The sequence below is a fragment of the Balaenoptera borealis genome (assembly GCF_965194805.1).
Source record: "Balaenoptera borealis genome assembly, chromosome: 18".
NCBI classification, from domain to species: Eukaryota; Metazoa; Chordata; class Mammalia; order Artiodactyla; family Balaenopteridae; genus Balaenoptera; species Balaenoptera borealis.
The window spans coordinates 13889871-13903939 of NC_138877.1; the positions used below are offsets into that span (position 1 = coordinate 13889871).

Sequence of the window (14069 nt, forward strand, 5' to 3'; positions counted from 1 at the left end):
GTAAAGCAATTATACGCCAATAAAAAAAAAATGCTAATAATGATGGCTACAAGTTAGACAATTTAGAACACAGCCCACTATTTACTTTTTGTGATAAAACGTGGTATAATAGGTTCTGATTATGTTTTCCGATAAAGCGTTATACAGCAATAAAACTGGACAAAATTATCAAAAACCACTATTTCGGGGCTCTTGAAAACGACCAAAGGCATACAACAAATTGAGAAGCAATTTATTCATGAAAAAATACTGAATGTCAGATATGAATGGTGGGAGCCTCTGGCATTCTTGCTTGGGACTTCTCTCATCCACACCCACCCCCAAGGTAGATCTGAGCAGAACTGAACAGGGCTCTGCAGAACAAGAAAACAAGAAGCTTCCTTGCCAGAGAGGGCTCACTTGGTTTGGAGCAGAGTATGGAAAACCTCATATCCAGCAGTGTTGTCAGTAAAGCACAAATTTCGGTGGCAAATGAATGGGAGGACCAATGGCTCAGGTACACTAAGGTTGTAGTCCTGGCTGCGGCAAGCAGGGGACTAGCGGACTAGCCTGAAATTTAACAGGGAGATCTGGGAAATGATGCAGCCACAGAGGGCTTTGATACATTCTCCATATATCCACTCAGGAGAGACTGGAGAAGGCCCCCCAGATCAACATATCCCTGGCTAAGCATGAGACCGTACTCCTGTGCAGAGTTGATGCTAGAAGGCCTGGTGGGAAGTAAAAGCCAGGGCAGTCTTGAAAACCGATTGGTTAATTCAATGGCAAAACTTTCTTTAAGTTATTTAATTAGGGTTAAAGGCCAAGACAGGATTATGTAATTTCTTCTATTTTTGTAAATTCTTTAATTTCTAAATATTTAACCTAGAAATACACTAGAATAGGAAGAGTCTTTTAATCTTTGAATTGTCGATCTCTGAAATCTCTTTCCCCACCTACAAAATAGGATTCTTAATTACCTTTACTGCTTCCTTTAGTTTTAGATCAATAATATCAATAGAGAACTTTGGAATGTTAATAATGCTAGTATTTATTGAGCACCTATCATTAGCCCAATGCTGTGCTGACTTTGTACTTTTTATGTCATTTAATTCTACGATCACCCATGGTAATATTATCCCCATTTCTGGTTGGGGAGATTGGAGTTTATGCAGCATAAATTACTTTTCCAAGGTTACAACAGCTAAGCGGCGGAGTAGGTGGAATGCAACTTGAGACCATCTAGGTTCTGAATTCATATTCTTAAATACTAGGCTAAATTTTCAAATGCTGGTGCTAAAAAATATAAAATATTTTTCTATGACTATAATAACACAATCTGATAGCAATCAAATTACCTTATGTAGAGTTATTGGTACATTAAGCAGGTATATACTTTAACTTCCTAGCTGAGCCTTTAAAAAAACCTTTATATTAAGGAGACTTTCAAACAGATACAAAAGTAGATAATAATATTATGATCCTTCATGTATGTACCCATCACACAGCTTTGAGCTTTTTCTATGAATGCTAAAATTACTGCTTGTCATGCTAATTTTCACTGCTAATTTTTAGTAATTATAGACTAATTATAGACTAATTTTGGGAAATAATTATAGACTCATTTTGGTAGGGTAAATACTAACAAGTTTTAAATTTGAAATTAAATGTTTTCAATAATGGATTTTACTAACTTGTTATTCAATAAATATTTCCTTTTGAAATGGACACACTCATAATATGTTTTCATAAGTAAACAACTCAGTGCAAACAGCATGAAGAGTAGGAGGAGTAGGCAGGTGGAGGTATTCCATTATTTTGCATAATGGAGCAAACAACTAGAATGCAGTAGGGTGGAGCTGCAGAGTTTGGTTTGTTCATCCTCTATTTCTTTAAGATGTTGTCTACGGACTCTGTGGGTCCATCAGTGACCAGTGAGCTAGTCTTCTTCTTCTTTTTTTTTTTTAAGACTAATTTTTGGAGCAGTTTCAGGTTCGCTGCAGAAAAGTTGAGTGGCAAGGATAGAAAGTTCCCATATATAACCCCTGCCCCTACATGCACAGCCTTCCGCACTAGGGACATCCTCCGTTAGACTGGTTCACTTGTTATAATCGGTGAACCTACACTGACGCATCATTATCACGCAAAGTCCATAGTTTAGATTAGGGGTCACTCTTAGTGTTGTACATTGTATGGGTTTTGACGAATGTATAATGACATGTATATACCATGATAGTATCATACAGAGTAGTTTCACTGTTCTAATGATCTGGGCTAGTCTTTTGTTCACCACGTTTTCTCTCATATATCAGTACTGCTTTTTAATTGTATTTCTAATCATGTCATGGTTTTCAGTGACTCTAGGGGTAGGTTGCTCACTGACAAGCAGTTGTAATTACTGTAACCTCTGCCCTGTGGTTTGCAACAGAGGTGAGGTGGCTTATGGAACTGGAAGGAATTAGTAGTATGATCATACCTCATTCTTTTACTCCACGTACAGAAATATTTTATGCTGCACAGAACATTTAACTGCTTTTTTTTAAAAATTTAGGTCCCTCGAATAGACTGTGGTATTTTAAGCCATATGTTTCTGTAATAGTCTCTTAATTCCCCATTTCAAATCTATTTACAATAACTCTGGCTCCTGACAGAAACCATTTAATAGTTCTGCCTCTTCTTTGGCCTTGTACTTCTGTCCCATATTTCAGTAGTGAATATCATTGCTAAAGCTTTGATTTATTTCTGGGAAAGTCTTCCTGGCTTTTTCTGCCTGGTTTCCTCAAGAGGTTGTAAGCTATGCATAGCTAGACTATTTTCACTTTATTTGACAAATTGTTTGCATTAAACGAATATAGAATAATTTTGGTTACTAATGTTTGACTTGCTTCTTTCCTAGGCATCTGTATTCTGGTATGCTTAGAAACTGCATTTTGATTATTCCCGTAACTTCTTTACCATGTTGTGTCTTGGCCCTTTAAACTATCACTCTAATTGGCTCTTCAAGAAAACTCAAAATCATAGATGAAGTAGGTAATCTCCTTTGACTTCTTAGTAGGCAAGCCCACTCCAGAGTAGAGTTTCAGACAATATTCCTCTTCTTCTCTATAGCACAGGTTGCCATGTACACAGTAGAGTTGTAAGAATCCCCCAAATTCTTTTCAGCTAGAGTTATCGCTGCTGTACTAGATGGGTTTTGCTCAATGTTAACATACTTGACAAGTTGGTTTTTGTACAATTTGTGGAACTTTCAGATGACTTCAAATGGAATGTTTTTCATTTTATAGTATAGGTCTTAGAAAAGACAGGTCAAACATCAGTTAAGAGCTCAGATTCTGGGGCTAGAATCTCAAATTCTAACTCTAACACTTAAAATCCTAGGAAAAGTGAGCTTCACATTTTTTCATTTGCGTAGAGGAGGTAATAATACCAAACAGACAAAGTTTTAGCTACGATTAATTGAAATAATGCATACAAAGCCCTTAACTTGGCTTAGATTGTAGCAATGTAGACTTTGACTATAAATGTATACCTGGATTACAGAGTCTTTTTCTCCTCTCTGGATATACTAGTCACCCTCTGTACCCCAAAAGCACTCCATAAAGTGTTTTTTTTTTTTTATCATAGATTTACAGTACCTTGTTACCCTTATGTCCAGAGACAGCACTAGCTTGGCCTAGAGTGGATATTGAGACAATACATGTTGAATGAATAAGTACACTTCAGCCTAGAGTGCCTGCCCCAAGTCCCACCCAGTGGGCTTTGTCATTATGTCATTCTAACCATCACCACCATCACCACCATAACCCTATCATCCCCATGTTATTCTTTTGGTCCAGTACTAACTGCTAGGAATACAAAGGGGTCAAAAGACAAGGTTCTTTCCTGTAAGGACTATAAAATTGAGCTAGGATGACTGAACATGGGCAAAAGTTAAACAAAAACAAAACAAAAGAAATCATTCAAAGTAGCACATGTTAAGTGTTCAATGAGAGGTACAGGCAATAACTGTGGGTAGTATTTTTTTTTTTTGAATGATGAAAAGCACAGGTTTACAACCTCATAGTCTTATCTTACATTTAGTCATTTATTTGGTGTGTGGTTTTGCTGTTATTATACTCTGTTACTGAGTTTTAAAAATAGTCTTTCGTCCTTGAGAGCAGTGTAAGTGAAAATGCATAGAATGTGTTCAAAACAGTGTCTGACATATTGAAATCAATCAGTAAATTGTAGATAACATTCCTATAGGAGAGCAGGCCATCTATGAGGGCTGGAGGAGATTTCATAGGAGAAATAGAAAACATAGTAAGGACAGTTTCTTTTTTTTAAAAATTAATTTATTTTTATTTTTGGCTGTGTTGGGTCTTCGCTGCTGTGTGCAGGCTTTCTCTAGTTGTGGCGAGCAGGGGCTACTCTTCGTTGTGGTGTGTGGACTTCTCATTGTGGTGGCTTCTCTCATTGCAGAGCACGGGCTCTAGGCACGCAGGCTCAGTAGTCGTGGCTCGCAGGCTCTAGAGTGCAGGCTCGGTAGCTGTGGCGCACGGGCTTAGTTGCTCCACAGCATGTGGGATCTTCCCGGACCAGGGATCGAACCCGTGTCCCCTGCATTGGCAGGTGGATTCTTAACTACTGTACCACCAGGGAAGTCCAGGACAGTTTTTAAAATGTCTTCCTTACACATTAACTCAGTTTTCTGGAATCAGTTTGGAAATAATGGGGCACAGTGGTAGAGAGTGGGCGGGAATATGTGGCGACTTACTGAATATCAGGTGCAGAATTATATTCTCATTAATTGAAAGTTTTGGTTAATGCTCCCTAAATAAAATGTAGCATAATTTTTATGTATTAACTTTCTGATATCTGAATTGAAATTCATATGCTTCCCTGTCAAAGAGGTAACTGATTTAATCAATGAAAATCTGTAAAATGGAACAATTTTGTGGGATATCATTGCAATCAAAGCTCTTCCAATCAGTACCTTTGTGGTTATTATAATAGGTCCCTGGAAAGCAACAGTATCTTGATGACACTTTCCAAAAACTATCTGTAGTGAAACTAGAAGAAAAGATTCATTTTTAATGTTATATTTATTGGACTAGGTAGTTCCCACACATATTAAACAACTCACAGAGTAAAAATAGTCTACAGTAAAACATGTCTCTTTTCTACTCCTTTTCTTTAGTTTCCAGGTTTCCCTTCTCAGAGGAAATCCCTGAGGTTTGTTTTCCTGCAGATAAGTATCTAGAGATATTTCTCTCTTTTTAAACGCAAAGATCATATGTAATGTGCACATTCTTGAATTTTCACTTAATATTTCTTACTCGTTTTATATTAATTCATAAGACTCTACTGCCTGAAACATGACATTTAAAAACAGGGTTACTCTAGTAAGGTGCTACAGTGATAATAGCTAGCTAGCATATATTGAGTACTTATTATGTTCCATGAAGTTTACATGGATTGTCTAATTTAATTTTTATCATGACACTAGGGAGTGGGTACCATTTTTGTGCCCATTTTATAGAAAAGAAAAGTGAGGTTTAGAAATATTAAATATCTTGCCTGTGATCACGCAGCTAATAGGTTGTGGAGTTAGGATTCAAATCAAGGCAGTCTGACTCCAGAACCCACATATGAAGTGTTCTATTGCCTCCCAGATTTCATACTCTTCATTTTCAGGAAGACAACTGTGTTCATCATTGTACACATAAATAGCAGATAGCGTGATTAGTAACAATGATGGTGGTGATGAAAATGACTAAAGCCTCTGTCAGTGCTGACGGATGTCTGAGAAGCTGGCGGTTCTGATGGTAGCCCGGGTGGCTCTGGGGACTGAAGAGGGCAGATGGAGCCGCTGCAGTGTCATCAGGGGCACCAGCAACTGCGGAGCTGCAGAGTCAGAAGATGCTACCACATCTGCACATAATAGCTCATGAGGTCTTTATAACTACCCCATGAGGGTGGTATTATTAGCCACAAGTTCCAGATGAAAAGCTGAGGCTCAGGTAAGTTGCCCTGTCTCACACAGCTGGGAAGTGACAGGACCCAGTCTCAAAGCCAGACCCTAACACCTCCTGGAAAGGAGGCATCTGGTAGGCACACCAGCCTTGAAACCCCAGCTTTGTGTCACTTATTGGAGTGGTTTCAAACTTTCCCCCTCTAAATGTGTGTACCATGTTTTAGTGAAAGTTTATGAGAAAGGGCAATATGAAATTGAAGTAGGAGTGGGTATATCCTTGCCACCCTCTTAACATGGGTACCTGCTTTCCTTCTTGTGGCATCCTCCAAGGGAGTTCCATATAATAAAGTTTGAAACTGTCATTTCTCCTTCTGGGATGGAAATTCTGTCTGACAAAAAACATGTTATTGAAAGGCCTAGTCTTCATTGATTAAAAGGCTAAATGGAGTCTGGTCAGGTTCCATGTAAACTTCTGTCTCAGTTATGCTCTTGTCAGATTAATTTGGATTATACTGTTTTTCAAAGGACATAATCTGGAGCTAGAGAAAGATGTTATTGCCTCTCTTCAGAGTGTAGGCAAGTGCTTTAACCATTCTGAGACCCTAATGTAACTCTCAAGATGATTGTGGCCTTTGCAGGCCTTTGTTCAAGTGTCTGTCTACCACAAGGTCTCAAGTTCCAACAACCCAAAGGGCTAGTCTTTGCTTTGTCCAGCATGGTGGATGCTAGGATAGAGTCTATATTGCTAACTTTTAATTTCAGAAATATTTTGTACAAAGCTTCCCTCATCTGCTATTGTAATGTTCTTATGAATATCCAGAATTTTACTCCAAGACCTCTGGCTTTGGTCCTGGCAGTCTGGAGTCTGTGAAATGTGTGCTGCCAGGTATGTCATAGGACATGCCTATACAACTGAGCAGAAAGGCAGGCTGTCATGTGGAACCAAATGAAATAATAAAGGAGTCTTATAAGTCTCAAAGGTCCCATCAAAATTCTTGGATGGAATTACTTACACCTGGCAAATGGAAACACAGCTGTGTTTTCAATGATTTTTTAAAAAATACCCATTAAAATACTGGCAATGGCAGAGCAAATTAAAAAGTTAATATAATTTTTGGTTAGACAATACTTTTATGAAAACCCATAGTCATTTCTCATAATTGACACAGTGAAAGAAGCCTCGGTTGTAAGCTGAGAACTGAGGAAAAACTTAAATCAAGCACTAGACTGTTAATTTAGTGAATATGTGACCTTGGGCCAAATAATATTTCTGAACCTCAGTTTCTTCTTCTGTAAATGGGGCTGATACTCTCTCTACTTCATCTGTTTTTTTTTTTTAATTTTTATTTATTTATTTATTTATTTATGGCTGTGTTGGGTCTTCGTTTCTGTGCGAGGGCTTTCTCTAGTTGCGGCAAGTGGGGGCCACTCTTCATCGCGGTGCGCGGGCTTCTCACTATCGCGGCCTCTCTCGTTGTGGAGCACAGGCTCCAGACGCGCAGGCTCAGCAATTGTGGCTCACGGGCCTACTCGCTCCACGGCATGTGGGATCTTCCCAGACCAGGGCTCGAACCCATTTACCCTGCACTGGCAGGCAGACTCTCAACCACTGTGCCACCAGGGAAGCCCCTTCATCTGTTTTTTGTGCTTGAATGAGATAATATGTGAAAGCTATAAAGTACTCTACACATAAAGTATATTAAGTATGATTTCTAATGTTCAAAACTTAAATGCATAAAATCATATATAGACGACATCCAATAGATGCATCTTTTCTGTAACATTTCAAAGTACTTGTCCCATCTTTGGACATTTCTGGCAATGGTCCCATATTCTTTCGGATGCAGGCCATTCTATATTTGGCAAGTGTCCCAAGTCAGTTTCCTTTTGAAACAAACTCAGAGGAGGAATTAGGGTGCAGGTCATTTATCAGATCATCACCTGGGGAAGGGAGGGAAGGAGGCAGGATTGGGCAGAGGGAGAAGTCAAGCCGTCGTGCAGTCCCAATGGAAGCTTCAAATGAACCCACGGCAAGCTCAGGTCTGCAGTGACCTGTCAGAGTTGTCATGAGTTTGAGGTAGAAGGCTAGACAGTTATGCCATCTTATTGACTAATCATTGGATCCTGGGTCAGCTGAGGCAATCCTCAAAAAGGGTTAAAAACTGAAGGTTTTCTTCTCCTGCAACTAGCGGAATAAATCTTTCCTTCTTCAAGGGGAACCTGGGCATCACTGCACTTATCAGACCAGCCTTGTAGATAAAACATTCTGCCTTATATTGAGTGGGAGCCTTCCTCGCTGTGCCTGTCATGTAAGTTACTCTATTCTGAGTCAATTCCAAGTCTTACCAATATTTTCTAACATAATTCTTTACTATATTCTGGAAGCACTAGTGCTATACTACTGATACATACACATATATACATATATATTTCACATATACATAAGTGACATATATAAATTATATATAATGTATGTTATACACACATCTCAAATTTATATTTATACACATATTCATGTACATATATCATATACACATATATTCTGAAAACATGTACTTTGAGTGCTCTGAGAGTATGTTGTTAACAACTGGGTGAATGATGCGCCACTCTACTCAACAGCTAGATTTAGTAACCGTAATGATGCCATTTATTGTAGACAATAAAATGAGTCTGCTCTCCAGGAGGACCAGGTTGGAAGATCAGGAATTCTGTTTTGGGTGTGTTGGGTATGAAACTCTTTTGAGACATCCAAGTGAAAATATCCGGTAGGTGTTTGAATGTATATATCTGGAGTTTTGAAAGGAAGTCTACACTAGAGATAAGTAATTGAGAGTTGATGTTTATATAGTCATTGAAGCTAGAAAGCAACATTTCCATCACATTCCTGCAAGTCAATAATGAACTGGGGCTGGGTTTCCCTTTGAGATGGTAGATTTTTCCTTCATTGGAGGGCTTTTCCTGGTCTGTTTCACTGGATTAGGTTACCTGCCTAGCTCCTGAGGCACTGGGAGTGCAGTCACGGTTGTAGGGTGGGAGGAGAAGGGGACCCATGACTGGAGACTTGAGGAAATCCAACATTTAAAGGCTGGTAGATGAGGAGAAGTCTGGAGCTGAGCTAGAAAAGTAGTGGCTGGAGAGGTAAAAAGGTAGAGTCATAGAAGTAAGGAGAGAGAGAAGTGGTCAGCATTCTAAAATTCTTCAGAGAAATCATGCCCATTGGAGATGGAGATAATTGATGATCTGAGGGAGGGTGGTTTTGGTGAGAGTAGAAGCCAGACTAGAGCGGGTCGAGGAGTGAATGAGGGGTGAGGAAATGAAGGAAATAATGTGCACACTGCTTTCGAGAAGGGTAGCTTTGAAAGTGAGGACACGGATAGGGATTAGCTGGAGTGAAGTAAGGTTGTATTGAAATGGGGGTTAAAGAGGTGGGCCTGGGAAGGATAGTTGGAGGAAGAGAACTAGAAATATCCCTCATACATCAATGCTTTAAAAATCCTCTTTCAATTTTAAGTGGTTTAAACTATATTCTGAAACATTAGAGAAATGAAAAATGAGTGTTAGCACTTTATTAAAAACAAACATAACCGGGCTTCCCTGGTGGTGCAGTGGTTAAGAATCCGCCTGCCAATGCAGGGGACACGGGTTCGAGCCCTGGGCCAGGAAGATCCCACATGCCACGGAGCAACTAAGCCCGTGTGCCACAACTACTGAGCCCGTGCTCTAGAGCCTGCAAGCGACAGCTGCTGAGCCCATGTGCCACAATTACTGAAGCCTGCACACCTAAAGCCCATGCTCTGCAACAAGAGAAGCCACCGCAATGAGAAGCCTGCGCACCACAACGAAGAGTAGCCCTGGCTCTCCGCAACTAGAGAAAGCCTGCGCACAGCAACAAAGACCCAGTGCAGCCAAAAATAAATAAACTAAATAAATAAATAAGAAAACATTTAAAAAAAAAAAAAAAAACAAACATAACCAAAATAGTTGGCTTGTGGGCAACTTATGTCAAATTGTACAGCTCAAATTGAAAAGGAGGTAAATATAAGAGAATTTTCTTCTTGAATTATTCAGACCAATGATTCATGTGTTCATTTTGCTTTTAACTAAGAAAATCTTGTCTGGCATGCTACTTTATTTATCACTTGAAAGGAGAAGTCTTGTAATTTGTCTCACTTATTATCCAGATAAAGTGTCTTTGACAAAAAGGAGAGGAGGTATTTTTGCATGATCCTAATGCAAAGATGGATTCTCTATCTGACCCGGATATACTACTTCTAAAAACTGTTATTTTCTTATATATGGGATAGGAATAAAAGCAAGGATTTTCTCCACAGAAACATTTCGCAGATTCTTTTCTTGGGCACAGATATCATTTAACCGCCTGGCTCTATCCTCCATCTGCTCAAAGGAGGCTCTCAACCCCAGGACAGTTCTCTTAAGTGTCCCTGTGACTCCCCAGGGAGTGTTTCCAGGTGCTGGGCAATATTTTACAACCTCGTGCCACTCCACTGGGTACTTCAGTCTGCTCTTGGCCTGATGTGGTAGCTGCTGGGGGTGCTGCCCAAACCTACTGGCTTGCTGCTGATTTGTCTCACTCCAGGAAGAAGGTGCTCCAGAGTCTAGTGTTTTCCATAGACCATGGCCCAAAGCCCTCAGGGTGTGATGATTTATGCTGGAATGGGAGAATGGGACTGAAGGACTCTCTCTCCTTTTGTGTTAAGATCTGTTGGAGGGCTCACAGAGCAGATTGTCTTAGGCCCCACCATATTCGGAGGGAAGCAGCTTTTTCTTACCGCTTATGGTTCTTTTGCCCTTAGAGTCAGATGTGTGTGTTCAGAGGCTGGGCCAGAGATAGAGATTCCCTCCCTATATCTATCTTTGACCAGAAGGGTCATCAGAATCAGTGGATTCTCAGGTTCACCTGCTGAATCATTATTTCCATAAGTTTGTTCCATGCATGTTCATTTTCAACAAATCCTACCTATCTGTCTCTATCTATTTATCTATCTATCATCTATCTTCCTATCCTCTATTATCTGTTTGTCTATCTATCTAATCTGTCTACCTTAGATTGAATGTTTGTGTCTCCCCCAAATTCATGCGTTGAAATCCTAACCCCCCAAGGTGATGGTATTGGGAGGTAGGGGCTTTTGGGAGGTGATTCAGTCATGAGGGCAGAGCCCTCAAGAATGGAATTAGTGCTCTTAATAAAAGAGGCCTGATAAAGCTTCCCTTTTCCACCATGCAAGTTTACAGTGAAAAGATGGCCATCTAGGAAGTTAGCTCTCACCAAATGCCAGGTATGCTGGCATCATGATTTTGGCTTTTCAGTCTCCAGAACCATAAGAAATAAGTGTTTGTTGTTTATAAGCTACCCAGCTTATAGTATGTTGTTACAGCAGCCAAACAGATGAAGACACACGCATATACACACTCTCTCTCTAATCTATCTTAACTTATTAATCCATTCATGACATTTTTATCTATATTTATTGAGCATATGCTATTAACATAACAGTGATGCATTAATTCTTCGGAGAATTCCTCCAGGGATTTTTTTTTTTTTTTTTTTTTAAGAGTACGTAGTTGCAATAGTGATTGGGAGCAGTGTGTTTCAGTGTCGGTTTTTCAAAATTATCTGTTACCAACAAATGGGAAAAGCTGTGATCTATAGAAGAAAAAATGTGCAGTTATATTTCCTCCATGTATTTCCACTAGCCCACTGACTGAAATTGAAAGTGCTTTATTACAATGGGTGAAAATTTGGAGAGAATCAATCATTCTGCATAATCAATCTGCACAATATTGCATCAGAGGCAATAGCAAACTGAACTACATACAAAGCCAGACTTCATACTTTGAGAAAAAAAAAGAATAATTACTATAAGTGGGACTTTTAGACAAAATTTCCAAATGACATATAGGTAACATGGAAGAAATAGATATTTAAAGAAATTTTTTAGCGTTTTTTTTCCCTTGTCTTTCTGAAGGATGACTTATCATGGCTTGGAGGAAATTTAAGGAACTGAAACATTTAAAGAAATAGATTAGATATTGGCAATTACTATGAATAAATGAAAATGGTTCATAGCACAGAAAATATCTTGGAAGATTGTGCAGATTTAGGAAAGAAAGTGATCAAGACTCAGGTGATGCCCTGAATAACAGAGTCATGTAAGAAAAGTAGGAAAGAACAATCAATATGAGAATACAGACTCTGAGAGCTAAAGTGTAGTCTCATGGCCAAGAATTCTCATCAAAATTCTTATGAAGATGTTTCCCCTTATTTTCCTTATAACATCAATGTGTATTTGTGTATCATATACGTACGCTTGATTCTTTCATTCCCTCAGAGAACTGGAAAGATTTAAATACTTTGCACTTTAGAATATTACATGTCTTGGATGTAGCACCTTTGTTCTATATAGTGTGTATGCTTTTTCTTCAGTACACATAATTTTTAAGCTATATTTCTCTTTTTCACTCAGTTGTCTTTCCTATAATTTAAAGTCATAAAATTGCATTGGTTTTTATTTTCAGTGCATTAAGCCCTCATAGAAAGACTGTTTTATTTTTTTACTTGTGGAAATTTCTTGCTGTCACATTTTGGCATTCTTCCACACAATAAGCAGTTGTGTAGCACTGGCAAGTTTCCATATATCTAGTTCTAAAGAAATGTACCCTTCACTGTGTAACTACCATTTCCTCTTGACCCGACCTTTCTCTTTGACCTGGCTTGACTTATCTAATTGTGATTGTGGTGCCAAGTTCCTTCTGCTTGTGACCCACCACACACACATACACACAAATCCCTGGGAGACGTTGACTTTTGGGGGGTAGTTATAAAGGCAGAATGAAGAAGTTGGAGAGTAATGACAGGAATCGAGTAGATATTGCAGAACAAATTGATTCAAACGACGAGCTACTCTCATTAAACATATTCTGAGTAGGTGACATAATAGATTCACTTCTTTCCTTTTCATGTGGCAAGTGGCTACTTTTGCGCACTGGGGAGAAGAGTCCATGTCTGTTTTGTTTCCTGTCCTTTGATTCAGGCTATTCTATATTGCCAAGAACCAGAAAAGGCTGGAGCCATTGTGCGCTGACATAGTCCTCGGAGGTCCGTTGGGAATAGTGGCAGCCAAATTCTTCCCAAAATGGAGGCAGTGCGGTTTCTGCTGGCCCACCAGTGTCCACCTACCTTATTTAAAAACCTATTTACCTTCCCCAAACTGCAGATGAAATACAGAGCCCTCTCCAGTTTCTGTCATCATCACCATCTTAAAAAAACATGGTTTCTTTTAGTGATCCAGCACTGTATTAATTTTTTGCCAGACAGAAAGAACACTTCTCTAGCCTTCTGTGAAGGTCTTTTTTTCTCTCCAGTCAATCCATAGATTCCTTTTTCTATAGTGCTGCCTGAAATATCACTGATTTATGGTGAATTTAATTTTAACCACCACATCTCCTCCTCCCTTTCCTTTGTTCCTTTGTTCGTTCGTTTCTTCCTTCCTTTTTCCCTCCCTCTCTTTTTTTTCTTTTATTCAATACATATCTAAGGTCTATTTGCTTAACACGCCAGGTACCAGGGATACAGTGGTGAAAATGTAACACCAGGAAGCTATCGTCTAGAAGGGAAGAAAGATATTTTGAAAATTAGTAAATTGTAGTTGTAATAAGCACTGCAAAGTGCAATAATATAAGTGTGAATAACAGGATGAAGTAACCTGCTTGTGGAAGTGATGTTTAAAAGGAGAGCTGGAGAGTGAGTAGAAATTATTGGGACAAAGGGTATGAAGGTAGAGTCAGAATCCACAGGAGTGTTTTCAGGCAGAGAGAATGGGATGTGCAAAGGCCGTAAGACCCAAAGGAGCAGGGTTGACTCATATCATAAAGAGGCTAATGAGGCCTGAATTCAGAGTGAGTGAAGTGAGTCTGAGATGTTATGCAGAGGCCACATGGACCAGGTTGTCCTAGTTAAGAGTTGTAAGGTTTATCCTATTGTAAGAGGATACCTGAGATGGAACTAAAGAAAACAGACACAATGCACACAGATATTTAAGAAGGATAAACTGTTGTTCTAATATTGTCAGCAATTTGATTTTTAAAGATGAAACTATCAATTTACCTTCTTGGT

The 14069-nt window shown here is 39.1% G+C and overlaps 1 protein-coding gene across 4 annotated transcripts in view; it reads left to right on the forward strand.

Moving 5' to 3' along the window:
• Window positions 1-14069, forward strand: part of LOC309615688 (uncharacterized protein) — a 426392-nt gene that overhangs the window by 45022 nt on the left and 367301 nt on the right. The window lies entirely within an intron of this gene.